General features: G+C 38.3%; 1 protein-coding gene across 4 annotated transcripts in view; it reads right to left on the reverse strand.

Annotated features, from left to right (window-relative positions):
- LOC149196958 (jacalin-related lectin 3-like) overlaps nt 1-14,517 on the reverse strand; it is a 274,881-nt gene that overhangs the window by 116,159 nt on the left and 144,205 nt on the right. The window lies entirely within an intron of this gene.

Consider the following 14,517-nt stretch of genomic DNA (forward strand, 5'->3'; position numbering starts at 1 on the left):
TTCATAGGTGCTACAATCTTACTAAATGTTCGGATGAACTTTTGATAAAGTTCACAAGTCTATGAAATTGCCATATTTGTGTTGCATTATCTGGAGTTGGCCACTCCCAAAATAGTGTTCACATTTCCTCGGTCCATTTCAATATATTTTTTGAAATTATGTGGCCAAGATATACCATTTTTCATTGTGAAACATGCCCCCCTTCAAATTCACAGGTATTGCTGCTCTTAAACAAATCTCGAGTTTTCAGTATAAACTTTGCTCTTTTAGACAGATATTCCGAGGTCCTTTTAACTTTTAAGGTTATGAGTCCTGGCTTACTTCATCAACAGTCCTTCATTCTAAGATAGGGGGCAGTAAAGGTTTATGTTTCATCATTGTTGTAGCACTCTGGAAGGTGCTTCATTGCTATATCTGAAGTTCTGAACTTTAATGTACAAATTGAACAGAAGCAAAGAGCCTACTTTGATCATATGTTGTCTTCCATGTGTTGTGTGTTTGGAAACTTGAATGAAAATCTTTAAAATTATGTTTTTTTATAAAAAAAATAAATATTTAATGTATTTTTTACAACGACCGAGTCATTGAAATCGAGCCGGCCGAGTCATTACCGAGTCGGAGTCGATCCTCGGCCGAGTCCGAGTCCGAGTCCGAGTTGTAAAACATTGCTATAATCTGGTATAACCAAGAGTATAGATGACATTGTCTTTGAAGTGCACGTACATGTCAAAGTAGTGACAAAGTTTTGGAGTTTACAGGCCTGTTGACCACACTTTGTCAACAGCCCAAGAAGCAAAGTACAAAGCAACAAATAATTTTTTTTCAAATCAATGTCATCATTTAGTTTCCATTTATATCATTGTAAACTCAATTTCTGCGAAGTTTATTGTAAATTATGCTAGTATGACCATCGAGTCATGTAATTGCACCTAGGTAAGCCTATGATTTTTCTCAAAGGATTTCATCCTAGGAAGTTTTTTAATCTCCCCAAATTATGTGTGCTTGTAAACACGGATAATCAACAGAGCTTTTCTTCTAGCTATAACCCCAAAGCTAGGGTGGAATTCTTTGGCAATGTCTTAGGTGAGTCCTCGTGTTTATCGAGTCTATTTTAAAAGTGTGTTTAGAAATAATTTTAATGAATAGCCCTCATAATTAGACACCAATACCATGGTAACCTCACCGGCCTGCTAAGCACGCACTCGAAGAGGAGACATCTGACTTACAAAAAAAAATTAGAACCATGGCTAAATTATTTTATTATAATCACACTTGGTTTCATACTAGATCATATTGTGTCACAGAATTGGGTAATGTCTTGAGGGTCTATGTCTAAATGTGTTTTCCCCTTCTAAGGATTGATATTGTAATAATTTGATGTAAAAAATATTTTAGTGCATGGTTACTCATAATTAGACACCATGGCTTAAATATTTGAGGGTGGAAAAATAATTAATCCCCTCTAGAACCAATTAATTAATTTTTCTGGCAAAATTAAAATAAAAATTCTTAGCGTCCCTAAAGACATGAGGAGCCAGAGCCCTGACAATTTCAGTTCTCCTAGGGACACCTTCGTTAAGTTAAATTTCGATGGGGCTTAGAAGGGAAATCCAGGAGAAGCAGGCTTCGGAGGCATCTTCAGAGACAGCAATAAACAGGTCAGATGGATATTCGCAGAATGGGGAGGAGAGATGACTAATAATGAAGCTGAATTTTGGGCCCTCCATCAAGGATTAAGGATTGCAGTTAGAAATGGTTATTCTAACCTGGAAATCACGGGAGATTCTCAGATTGCAGTGGACATGGTGAGGAAATTGAATAACGGTAAGAGCTGGGAAAAAGCCACCAGTAGTTGGCGTACTGCGGGTATCGTCCAGGATATTGCAGTTCTATTAAAAAAGATCGAGTATAAGATAGTAAACCATGTCCGCCGGAAAGGTAACCAGGTAGCCGATTACTTGGCCAATTGGGGCAGCAGAGGGAGGAATAACAGGATTGACCAACAATGGAAGGTTGTATGTGGAAACAGCGAGTGGGAAGAGTTGGCGGGTCTCATTAAATCGGATTATGACCAAGCCACATAAGCACCTTGCTGGACCATTGAGCTGGCATGATCAAAGGTCGTGGAGATCCCGGTTTTCGAACAAAGATCAATCGGGGAAGATTAATGAAATGATGGTTGAGTGCAGAGTTGTACTGAGGCAGTGTGCGAAGGTAATGGCACACGATCTCGCTCAGAGCGAGATCATTAATTCGCGTTTTTTCAATGGAGGGGATGGTGGGCTGTCAGAAGCCTCGAAATCAAACATTAACCAAGGAATAATTTCCATTAATGTCACCAACCGTGCTAGCAACTGGCGGCATTCGTTAGCCGGTAATAAACGGATTGATGAGGTCAAAAATTCTATTTATTTCAAGGTCGGGGAAGGCAATCGGATATCTGGATGTTTCCAAATTGGGAGGAGAGTAATCAGGGTGGTGGAGAGGAGTCGGGCTTGGATTGAGCGCGTGGAATACCAGAGACCTCCCAGTAAAGGAAACGGGCGAATTATGGAGACCAGGCAGCGGACTAAGGAGGCTGAGGAGCATTATAGGGTGACGACAGAGACGCAGGATCAGAAAGGGAAGGGCATTGCCCAGGATAGCCCCCCGACGGAGATTTGGGAAATAGATGACGAGTCGGAGGAGGAACTTCCGCTGGGTGGTGAAGGCGGGCGGTCGATCCCGCAGAAAAGAGCCGCTGCTGAGGGACAGCACCATCAGCGTGGAGGGTTCGCTGAGCCGAGGGGGAAGAAGGAACGGAGCCCGAGGCTGAAGAACCATGCGAGAATCTCTGTCGACGACACGGAAGTGAGCAGAAAGAGAGGACGAGGCCAGAGGAAGAGGGTGCAGGGGGAAGGTGAGAGTTCGGGGCAGAGGTGGAATCCGGAGAAAAAGACAAGGCAGACAGCGAATTACAGACTCAGACAGGCGGAAAGAGCATTCCAGAGGGATACCAACCCTGCTGTTCGAAGAGTTATGCAATTTATGGAGGAGGAGTCCCTCCAGAACCAGTCAGCTGATGAGATGGAAGAATGGGAGTCTCTGCTCCATGACCCTGGTCATACTAGGGGGCGAATGACTCTCTTTAAGCAGTCACTGCACATTTATTGGGTGATGAAAGGGTTATTGGCGAAGGCGCTAGAGCAGGTGGCAAAAGAGATGGTGGAGCTGGTTAAGGGAGACCCGGACCTGCGCAGAGAGCTTAGCTTCATTCGTGTTGCTATGGAGCGACAAGAGGAAAAGATTGAGGCTATGAATCAACTGCTGAAGAGCATGCAACGAGATGCTGCGGGAGGAACAAGTCAACAACCTGAAATGGATACTGCCTGATCTAAGATATGCTGGATACTCCTCACTGCTTTTTTAGCTGTAGTTTCTTAAGGTTCTTAGAGAAAGATATTCGTTTTTTGCAGAACAATAGCATTAGAAACTCTAATGACTGTTTAGTAGTTTTGGCTAAAATTTTGAGACTGTGGGCTTTTTATTTTTGGGCTGCTACCAAAAAGTATAGGTGGTTTATTACCCGGTTTCCCCAAGTGGGCGGGTTCTCTATACTTTCCTGATGACATGTAAAGTTTCAATTTCTATCGAGTAATAGAATGGGTTCTACCTTAGCTTACAAAAAAAAAAAAAAAAATCTTAGCCAAACAATTAATTAACTTTTTGTCAAAAATAATTTGAGAAGAATTAAATACTCTACAAGTAAAAAATAATCAAAAACTCGTGGGTCAAAAAGAAATTAATTTTTGGAGATCTTCCACCAAGGGAAAATGGATATTTAAAAAAAAAAAATTGACCCCTTGGACCTCGGTGGTTAAGCAAAGTCAAATTTTTTAGGAAATTAATCCAAAATATTAATTTTTGGACTAATAAAAAATGGTTTTTAAGAGAAATTCGAATTTTTCCTCAAAAGTAAAAAAATCAATGGTGGAGATCAAAAGAAGATCATATATTTTCGACAGATGAGATTATTTTGACAAGGATCAAGCCAACTAGTTGTTATTTCCACTTGGAGTGGTTTATTTCTCTCTCATTCTCTATAAGGAAACTATCAAGCTCCGATTTCTCATTTGATGATGGTCTTTGGATGATGTAATTTTGTAATGCATGTGCTAAGCCTTGCTCTGTTGGAATTATTTTTCGCATAATAAAAAGACTTTGGGGTTTCAGTTCATGGTGTTCTTCTATTTGCTAATCTGTGGTATGTGTCAATATTTTATTCTTTTATGCTCTATATTTTGCTAAAATTCATAATTGTTATTTCAATTGTCAGTGATAAGAACATTCTATTGGTACGGTTATCTTTACCTTAGGTGATCTGATTCACCCCATGATCTAACAGTGATTTTTAAGATTAAATAGAGATCTACAAATACACTAGCCCTTGGACTCCAAGTTCACAGATTGTGGAGAAGGATCAACCTTGTTTTAGCTATGGACTTTCATTTTGACGAATTGTTTCGCAGGAGGGTTTTCGCCAGTGATTTTTCAAAATTATTCATCCATATTATCTACTCTAAAATCTCAAAATTTTATTTATTTTGTGCTATAAAGATTTAATCGACTAAGGAGAGAAAATATTTAAATTTTGTAAATATTGTGAATATTTCTAAAATAATTTGAAATCTGACCCTTCTTTTATTTTTGTAGCACTTGGGGTTTTGGGATTTTTGTCTTTTTGTCTTTTTTGTATATAATGGGGTTTTGAGAATTTTTCTTCATTTGTACAGGTGATTTTCTCAAGCCATCACAGGATATCGAATTCTTTTGTGAAGAAGCTAGCCCTATGGTTACGGTTTTAAGGGTTTCTCAACCCAAGAGAAGTCATGCAACCTTTTTGTCCAATTCGTTCAAGTAAGGAAGGTTGAATCAAGCCCTAGAGGCCTAGATCTAGCCTCCTAAGGCCCTAGAACCTCAATGCTCAGCCATGGAAAGACGACTGCAGGCCCTACAAGGTAAGTTTGGTGGTTGCAAGCAGACATATTCATTGGAGGATTCCTACAAGCCTAACCAGTCACCAACAAGGCCACTAGGCCTAGTGGTTTGCCTCCTTAACCCTCTAATTCTCATCACTGTTTCATTACAGCCTTAAGATATAACATAACAGTGGCATAAAAAGTAATTAATAGTCATATCATCTCATTAGAAAACCATTTGCATTATTGGGCATTCATTTTTAGCATCCCTTGCATTTTTTGGTAATAATCTTGTTTTTGGCAAAGTGATTTGATTTACTGTTGTGATCATTGGTCTCTTGCAGCCATCTATTGCATTCTTGCATTCATACGTAGTTCACTGTTAGCAATCTCATCTAATTGACAAGAGATATGTGCACTCATTAATCCTCTAAAAGATAATTGGTATCCTTAGACTATTTTGGCATTTTTTACATAAGATAAGCTTGCTACTCTCAAGTTTGCTCTTGCTCTCTTAATGACATAAGCATCAATTAAAGAATAACACCATTGAGCGTTTCTAATTGCAAGTATTCATACATGTCATTGGTTATCAAATTAATGAATGTTATGCTCTCCTCCTTTTCATTGACATTGAAAAGCATTAGTACATTGTGTTGAGGATTGCTAGCATTTCTTGTGACACTGGTTTTAAAAGGAATACTAATACTTGTGGTTGTCATTGTTATCATTGCCTAAAGAAATTGGCTATTGGATAAGTGGCTACATTGCTATTGTATAATTAGCATTTCTTGTGAGTTTACCTTTTTTTGTAACAAGTGCACTAACACATTTTTTGCAAGTGAGCTTCACATCTAAGAATCATAATTGAAGTCAACTCACTCTTAAAGCACTTGATTGATCACCATATTTATATTGTGATAAGAGTAATCTTGAATTCATATAAGTAATCTCAAGAATTGCTAATTGTGTTAATATCTTGTTGAAGGATTGACATTGTCTAATTGGCACATTAATATTGTTAAGAGGAAAATTGGACTTGTGCATTTTACATTTATTGTTATTTGATCAATTAATTGTGCATTGTGAGATTTCTAATCTCGAATTGCTTTGCACTCTCCACTTGTCATTGAATAATATTTTCAAAGAGTTCACTAAGCATTGCTTTTGGTGAAGATTGTCTTTGCAATTAAGTACTTTCCTTGATTGCTATAACTCAAATATTATTTGGATAATTTGTCTCGAAGTACTTGAGACATTTAACAATCTCACCTAAAGCTAATCACTCATTTTGCGCTTACATTTTAGGAATAGTAGTGCATTAATTAATTTACCTCCAGCCATAAGCTTGGTTGAAAGACGATAGGACCACCTTTCTCACCCATCTTGCGAAGTTTAGACCCCCACTTCTGGTTAATATGATGACCTTGCAGTCGTCAAGGCCATAGTCTCTGTGACACCGGAAGCATTCGAGTGGTTAGAAACTTAGAACTCTAGAGGAGGTATCGTTAATATAGCCATTGCTATCTTCCCCTAGGTTTCTCTCCACAACCGACACTTGAGACTAGCTTCAAAACAGTTGAAAGAAAAGACCCACTTAGATAGGCATCTAATCTAAAATTAACCAAGAGTTTGTATTTCACTTAGTTCTAGGTGTCGCATCTCATATAGGATAGTGTGCATTCTAAGTAGCAATTGTTCATCTAGTAACTTGATAACTAATTTATATTGTGCAAGTGATTTGACTCCATAAGGAACTGGTCTCTCAAATAATCCAATTAAATCGTGCTAATATTTGAACTTGTTATTCATCATAAACCAAGTTGCAAGGCCATTCAGTTTTGTCTCTCGAATTTGTTGGTTCCCAACAAGTCTTTCATCCGCATATTTCATAGGGACTACCCCCGTAGCCTACTATATGGAGATAGCTAGAAAGGAGAGGGCGGGGATCAGAGTGACAACCCCTGTCCTGAGTCATTGTCACATCTACCTGTACAATTTGGGTGACAACAGGGCCATTCTAGTTCAATCCATGTGGCTTCCAAGCAAGCCTTAATGATCTTTGATCTAGTACCTTTATTAATATCCATCTTAGCATCTTGGCAAGCTAGGGAGCATTGATGGAGACATGTTGACCCAAATATTGGTTTAGTACACTTGCATTCATCAACAAAGTTAAAGTTGCCTACAATCACAAAAAAATTACTTGAACAACGAATGAAATAATATGTTTACAAATGGGGCATGAATTGTCTATGCATACACAATTCATAAGGTGAAGTGCCTTCCCCCATGAGGGGGTTATTGCACCACATTTATAAATGTCAGCCTTAGCATCCCAGAAAGATATAAAATAGAGTTGACCAGTGTTAAAATTGGCAACTAGGGCCAAATTCCATGTGGGTCATCTTATGGCAACTGATATTTTTCTTGGATCCCTCTCATCGAGAGCTGTAGGATTGATTTAAAGATCATCTGATTCCGATAAGCATTCATGGAGTTGTGAATTTATTTGTGTTATAAGACAATTTGTCAAGGTCGGCCTGCAACCAAATAAACCCCACATGTGCTCAACATTTTAGTATAAAAAGAGATGACTTGAGAGTCATTCCACACACACTTCTATCTTGATTTCCCTCCACTTGTCTTGGGTTTTAGTGGAAGAGAAATCTAGGTGTGGAAGCCCTAGAAACTGGAATAAAAGAGGCCGCCCTAGCCGCAGTCAAGAAGAAGGAATACACTGCCCTAATCTAGAGGACGCAGTGATGAAAGAGAAGCGCTAATGCTATCTAGAAGGAAGCCTGCAACCCTATATGTTGGTCCCTACCAAAACGCAGTGAAGGAGGACATTACCATGCCCTAGCCGCAGCATTAGGAGGCTGCCCTAGACAGTGTGGAAGGGCTGTGTGGACAGCATATTAAGCAGGAGTCTTAGCCCCTGTTTGGAGGGGTCTGAAGTGTTGGAGAAGGGGTTGAGTTCCCTTGTTATCATGCCACAGCAATAAAGGACTGTTGGAAGGGCAGCCGCAGTCATAGGACTGATTTGTGGGCAATTTTAGTGACACATTTATAGGGCCACAGTGAGGAACTGCTAACAGCAATTGGGAGATGAAACTTGGATGGCCGAGAGACCTAGAATGGACCTCCTAACCAAGCCGCAATCACCTATAATGATAACAAGGCAAATAGGGGTACTTTCCCTATACGTTAGGCTATTTGGTGTGCCCTAACCAGACTAGTACATGCACAGAACCCTAGGCAGAAATCAGCAGTAGCATGCAGAAGAATTGAGGGTTGTTTGTGGACTGGTGGATAGATGCATGGGACAACAAGGCAACTAGTAGAACAGTGCTAATATATATGGGACAGTTGGGCTACATGGTGCTGCCCAGAATGTTGGGACAGCACAATGATGGGGCAACAATGTCATTATGGACAGCAACTATGATGGGACAGCCCTATGACATAGGACAGTTGTGGCATTGTGCAGTAGCTGCAGAGTGGGACAGCAGCTATGACATGGCAGCAAAGTGGGACAGCAGCTGTGACATGACAGCAGCTATGACATGGCAGCAAAATCGGACAGCAGCTGTGACATGACAGCAGCAAAAGCATGGTGCAGCATGGCAAGCATGGACAGCATGGCAAGCATGACAAGCATGGAAAGCGTGCACAACATGAATAGTTGTGGCAACCATGGTGCAGCATGGCAGCATGGCAAGCATCGTGCAACATGGCAAGCGTGGACAACATGGATAGTTGTGGCAAGCATCGTGCTGCAAGCACATGAGACATGCTGTATGACAACATGGTTCAACAATGGTACATGGGACAGCAGTGCAGCAGTCATGAGGTCCAGCAGTGTGATGATGGGTGCAATATGGTGCAGCACGGTGAGGTGCAGCATGATGACGAGATCCAGCACGATGATGTATGAAGGAGTCATCTTGGAGAATCAACTGAAGCAGCATGTCTTCAACTAATCTCATGTATCATCTTTTTAGAGATGATCTATGCTCTTATCTAGATAAGTCAAAGTGTTGACTTCTGCTGTAAATGTACTATCTCTCTCTTTCTCTCGCTGTGCTGAACTATTGAAGAACATATAAGAAGAATTGATCAAGGGTTTCCCCACATTGGAGTTTGTCCCTGGCTAGTGCCACATCTTGTATCCTCTTGTCTTGGCTTGTCTTCTATGATTTATGTTTATGTTCTATCTGCAGTTTACTTTAATCCTGATGTGATTGCTAATCTGGAAAAGATATTGAGCTAACTGTGAAAATTGAAATAAATTGCTCTAAGCATAGAACATACCTAAACTTAACAACCAGACCAAATATTAAGCAATAACCAAGAGATACAATAATGTGCACACTTTGCCATAAATGACCACAAGTGAAGTGTACCATCATTTCAACAATTTCTTGTATCTTAATACAAATATGAGGCATGTTTTCAAAACAAATTCTAGTGAAAGCTTGAAACTCAATTCATGAATTTTATTTGTCTTGACTCTTATTGCAGCTTATTGGTGGAAAAAATTTGGTGGTCTGCACCCTAAATTGCAAAAGTTTGCAATTTGAATTTTGAGTCACACATATAATGCCTCTGGGTGTGAATGCAACTAGAGTATCATTGCACATATTACAAGCTAGGAAGAGAACTTGTTCAGAACAGAAAATGGTTGCATAATTTGGTCTTTGTTCAATACAACCTTTGATCGAGATGCAACCAATTCTTGAAATACCCCTAATTTAGAAACCAAAGTCTTATAGGGTATTAATCCCTCCTAAAAATGGGTTGCGGACAGTCAACCAACAGCATTTGCAATCAATGACTTACCGTAGATGGACTTCAAGACACTTCCACTGCCACAGAATCTAAACATTGGTGTTGGACGTTCAAGGGCATCAACTAGTGATTTAGAGATCAACTAATGGCAAACCTATATAGAGATTGTAAAGGAAGAGGATTTAGAATTGTTTGTTTACATAGTATGCTTTGATTGCAGACTCTAGTATGAAGTTCTCTGGACTCTAGAGGTGATTTAGAGCCTCAATGTTTATGTATTTTGGCTTATATTGTATTGCAATTGGTGCCATTTTTCTATATACAACCTTCATTCTACATATATGAGAAAAATTGCATTCGTTGTCTATAATGGTTTGGATTTGCATTCATGAACATAAATAGAATTTCTTATATCAAAATTTAAATAATTTATGTATATTTTGGTTGGCTGAATTTTTTCCTGATTCTGGTCTGGTTAATGGTTTTCTACTCTACTAGTTCAGTTCCAGTTCTACTTCTGAAAACTATGCCTTAAGGTTTTGTTCTTCTTGTGGTCTAACCAACCCAAATGTCACTTTAAAAAAGGGATGAGGTTGGGTGTAGTTCCCAGGTGAATATGATAGAACAGCTACCCCTTAGACTTAGCATCTAAGCTGAAAGGACTTATTATGCAAGGTAGCCCCTTTGGGTGTATCATTGGAAGCAACTTCCAACCAAAATAAAAATAAAAAATTATGGAGAAATACAACTCCAGACTACAAAATTTGATGATGTAACAATTGATCATTGCATATAGGTCCATCTTCATCCACCAAGGCATTTGGGTAAACTATAAATGACACTCATTGGTTCTCTATCATGGTAATTTAGTTATAAACTTATATGTCATCTGCAGACAACAATTGTGTCTCTAAAACCCACCACTGGTGCTCCATTGGATGGCCATCACCTCATGTTGAAGGGTAGAACTGCACTATTTGTTGTTCATTAGATAATCACCAGATTAAGCACCCCTCTATCTCAAGATTCCCATCAGACTCTACAAGCAAGTTGTCTAAGGATGCCACTGAATTTCCTATGTCAACCTTTATGTTTGTTATCTCATTCTTGGAAATGCTGTCAGATTTAACATTTTCTTAGGGTTTATAATATTTGAATGGGCATCATCCCTCTCTCTTTTTTTAAGTCTTCCAAGGGTATATGCATATTGTCTCGTTTCATTTTTTAATATGAAATAGTATCTTACTTTATGCTGGAACAACGAGTTCCAACAAGGACAACATCATTATAGAATTAATACCAAGCCCAATAACACATTTTGATTTTATCAACTAGACCTTCCATCTTTTTCCTTTAACTTTTTTATGCAACCAAACCAAATACTTACAAACATTCAGGACCTAGAGTCAATTCGCACTTCACAACAAGGTCATCTTCTTGTTCTGGGAATGTCTTGTGACTCTTGTGCACCTGACCCATTCCAACTTTCCTAATTCTTTTCTTGGTCCCTTTATTTTAAATGTAATCATCATTGCAATATTTTAAACATTTATGTCTTCACACGAAGAAAAGAAAATACCTTTGTTCCAATTGATTGAAAGAAATAATATTGGGCATCCACATTTGCAGTTTTTCTTACTGCATCTACCACGTCTGTCACTAATTTCTGTACTTGTCTTTCTTGTCTGCAACATCTACATTTCTGGGTTCTCACATCCTGGTCTGGACAAATTTCCTCTATTCTTAGTTTATGCCCTCTCTGGTCAATCTGCTTGGATTCTGGAAACATTTATCTATCCGGTTCGTGGGTACTGGTTGATTTTCTCTTGGGCATTTGTCTGCCCTCATAGTTCTACTCCTACTCAAGTTTTTGTGGAGTTTGCAACATATCTATCTTATTTCTTTTGTCCCCACTTCTCTATTGTAGGTTGTTCGATTTCTGTGGACATTGTAGACATCATTTTTGTCTTCAATAACACTAGTATGTTCCTCCCAATTCTATTTTTTCTATGGTGAAAATTTTATAAACCTTGTAGAGAAATTAATATGCAACCTTGCAGACATCTTCTCTGGGTATTTTTATTTCAACTGTTAACAAGATTATTTCCTTTTTTAGCATCTTTAGCTCTACTGTAATGGTGTGGCTTCTCTTCTTAGTCTGGCATCCACATTCATCACATATGTCTGACTTATGTCTACAATTTTGCTTGCGTTATGCTTCTGGCATGCCCTTACCACAATGTTTAAATGTTCTTTCCTGCTCTCAATATTGCGACAAAGTTTTCCTGCCCCTTTCTGTCTGGATCTGCAACTGCATTTCTGTGACTTTTTGTAACTTTTTGTGACTTCACAATTCTCTGCCACTGACAATTCTTCCAGTCTTACCTTAGTTGTTTATTTTCAAATACTGGAACCGACTTCACATTCTTGGACCACTCGTGGGAAGACACAGAGGGAAACGTTTCCCCAATGTAGGGGACGCATCTCCCCAAAAGAGGTGCTTTTGGGTGCACCCCCCTCAAAAGGGGGACACCCACAAGCACCCCTTTTGAATTTCAAGAATTTTTGTATCGGGAAGCCTAATATTTATGCTTGTGGCCCTATTATTGCTATGCAATTCATGGAAATGTTAAATTCTTAAAGTAAAAGTGCGTCCTTCTACTTAAATTTTTAACATTACCATGAAATGACTCGGGATGTTTGAGAGTGGTTTTGACCTCATTGGATTTCATATGGAGAAAGTTTAATTTTAGATTTCACTCAAAATCCAGCAAACTTAACATTTTTTCGGGATTTTAGGATCAGGGGGATTGCAACATTTCCATTTGGCTTTTGTCATGTACGAGGGTATAGAACTAGTATTTAATCAAGAGCACCAAGCCCTTTGTGTAAATTGATGTTAGTGGCATTGGTTGTCGAACTCCTCTATCATGACCCTACTAAAAATGTACCCATCACTCAAACAAAATCTTGACTTGACATGCTACGTTTTTTCTATCTTATTTTAATGCTTAGAGGGTGATATTGATGACGAAGATCCCAATATAGGTAATGATTTTGATGATATGTAGGTATTTGTTGTAGCATGATTTTTTTGGATGCTAGAGGTCATCTAGAGCCTGTTTGTTGATGTATTTTCGGTTCAGAGATGGATTGCACTCAGTGCTATTTTGGTTATGTGCACCCTTACATGCTATATAAATGAAAACTTTTGCTTATTTATGTATAAATGGTTTGGATTTATATGGATGCACATGAATCTATATATTTGAAATTTGAATATTTTAGGTGTTTTTGGTCAACTAGTTTTTTGGTCTGGTATTTTTACCAGTTCCAGTCTAGTTCGAATCAGTTCTCAACTTCTCAGTGCAGATGGTTTTCCAGTTTAATCACCAGTTTGGTTCTGATAACATTGGCATCTACTATGGTCTATTTTGCTTAGTACTAATTAGATTCTAGAATGATGAATGATGAATATGGATCAATGTATTTCATCATTGAATCTCGTGGTGTATGGACGAATGATGTATGTACCAATATGAACAATGAAGATGGATCAGTGTATTTCATTATTTAATTCAATTATGTATGGATCAATATATTTATGCTTTCATTATTGAATATATATTTTAAATATGTATAGGAAACTTAGGGGGGACGGGGAGATGTCAGGGTGTATATATATATATATATATATATATATGTCAGGGTATCCCACCACATCCTCCCTGTGTGTCTCCCCACACTCGCATCTCCCTGTCCCAGAGTCTTGGTGGAACATTGATTTGACCTGAATCAATGCAATCACCATACAAACTTGTTTGTAGGTAATTAATTTCTTCAATGAGGTTATTGCAGTATTACGCAATAGAAATGTGCTAAGTCATTCAGAACCATAGCTGCATAAGAAAATTGTACGGTTGCAAGAAATCCAATTTATTAGTTCATAAATAATTAAACCAAAGATATCAGATAAGTGTAACAATTATATTAGGACATACGTGTGATTGGTAAATCAGTCGAATGAACAAAATCTGCCTAACTGTTAAAATAAACCCTTATAACAGCACTGTGGATAGGTATTCATAGATATTAAATACAGAGGAAATAAACCCCTATCACAGCACTCTGTGTATTCATAAATATTAAAACAAAATATGAAGTAATTTCTATAAAACTGACTTGGAGACTCCAAACTCTGGATAGATTGGGCAAATCAGTTATGCATAATTGAAAATTTATGTCTAATGCCAATTAAGAACAGGGTACAGGAGGTGATAAGTACTTTGGATATCATTTCTTTCTCACATGTATAAAGAGAGTTTAATACTAATGCCAATTAATTGTCTTAAGAAGATTTACTCTTGCAGGAGGGTGCCTTAACTGAAGATGAATTCAGAGAGGAGACTCTCCTTTCAGTCTCAGAAAGACAGTTGTATTAATCCTTAGTTGCTGACAGAAAAGGCTGGATGTGTCAATTAGACCTTGTTTTTGTTTTAGCTGGTGATAATATAGGGTCATTGAGTCCTGATTTTGTTTAGTGGCTTGCCAAGGTGTCCTTGTGGAAACTAAGAAGACTGTACTTATGTAATCATAGGACTGCGTTTACACTGTACAGACAGTGAAATGCTAGTTCTGAGGCTACGTCTCTTGAGTCTGAACAAGACAGCTGAATGTATATTTTGATTTCAAACTCTGAAATATCAAATACAGTGATCTTGGGAAAAAAATACTTCTATAAAATTGGAGTTTTTAGGACTAAACAGAC

The sequence above is a fragment of the Pinus tabuliformis genome, chromosome 2_2 (genome assembly GCF_031772625.1).
Source record: "Pinus tabuliformis cultivar Carrire ecotype Pingquan chromosome 2_2, CPIR1, whole genome shotgun sequence".
In the NCBI taxonomy this organism is placed as follows: Eukaryota; Viridiplantae; Streptophyta; class Pinopsida; order Pinales; family Pinaceae; genus Pinus; species Pinus tabuliformis.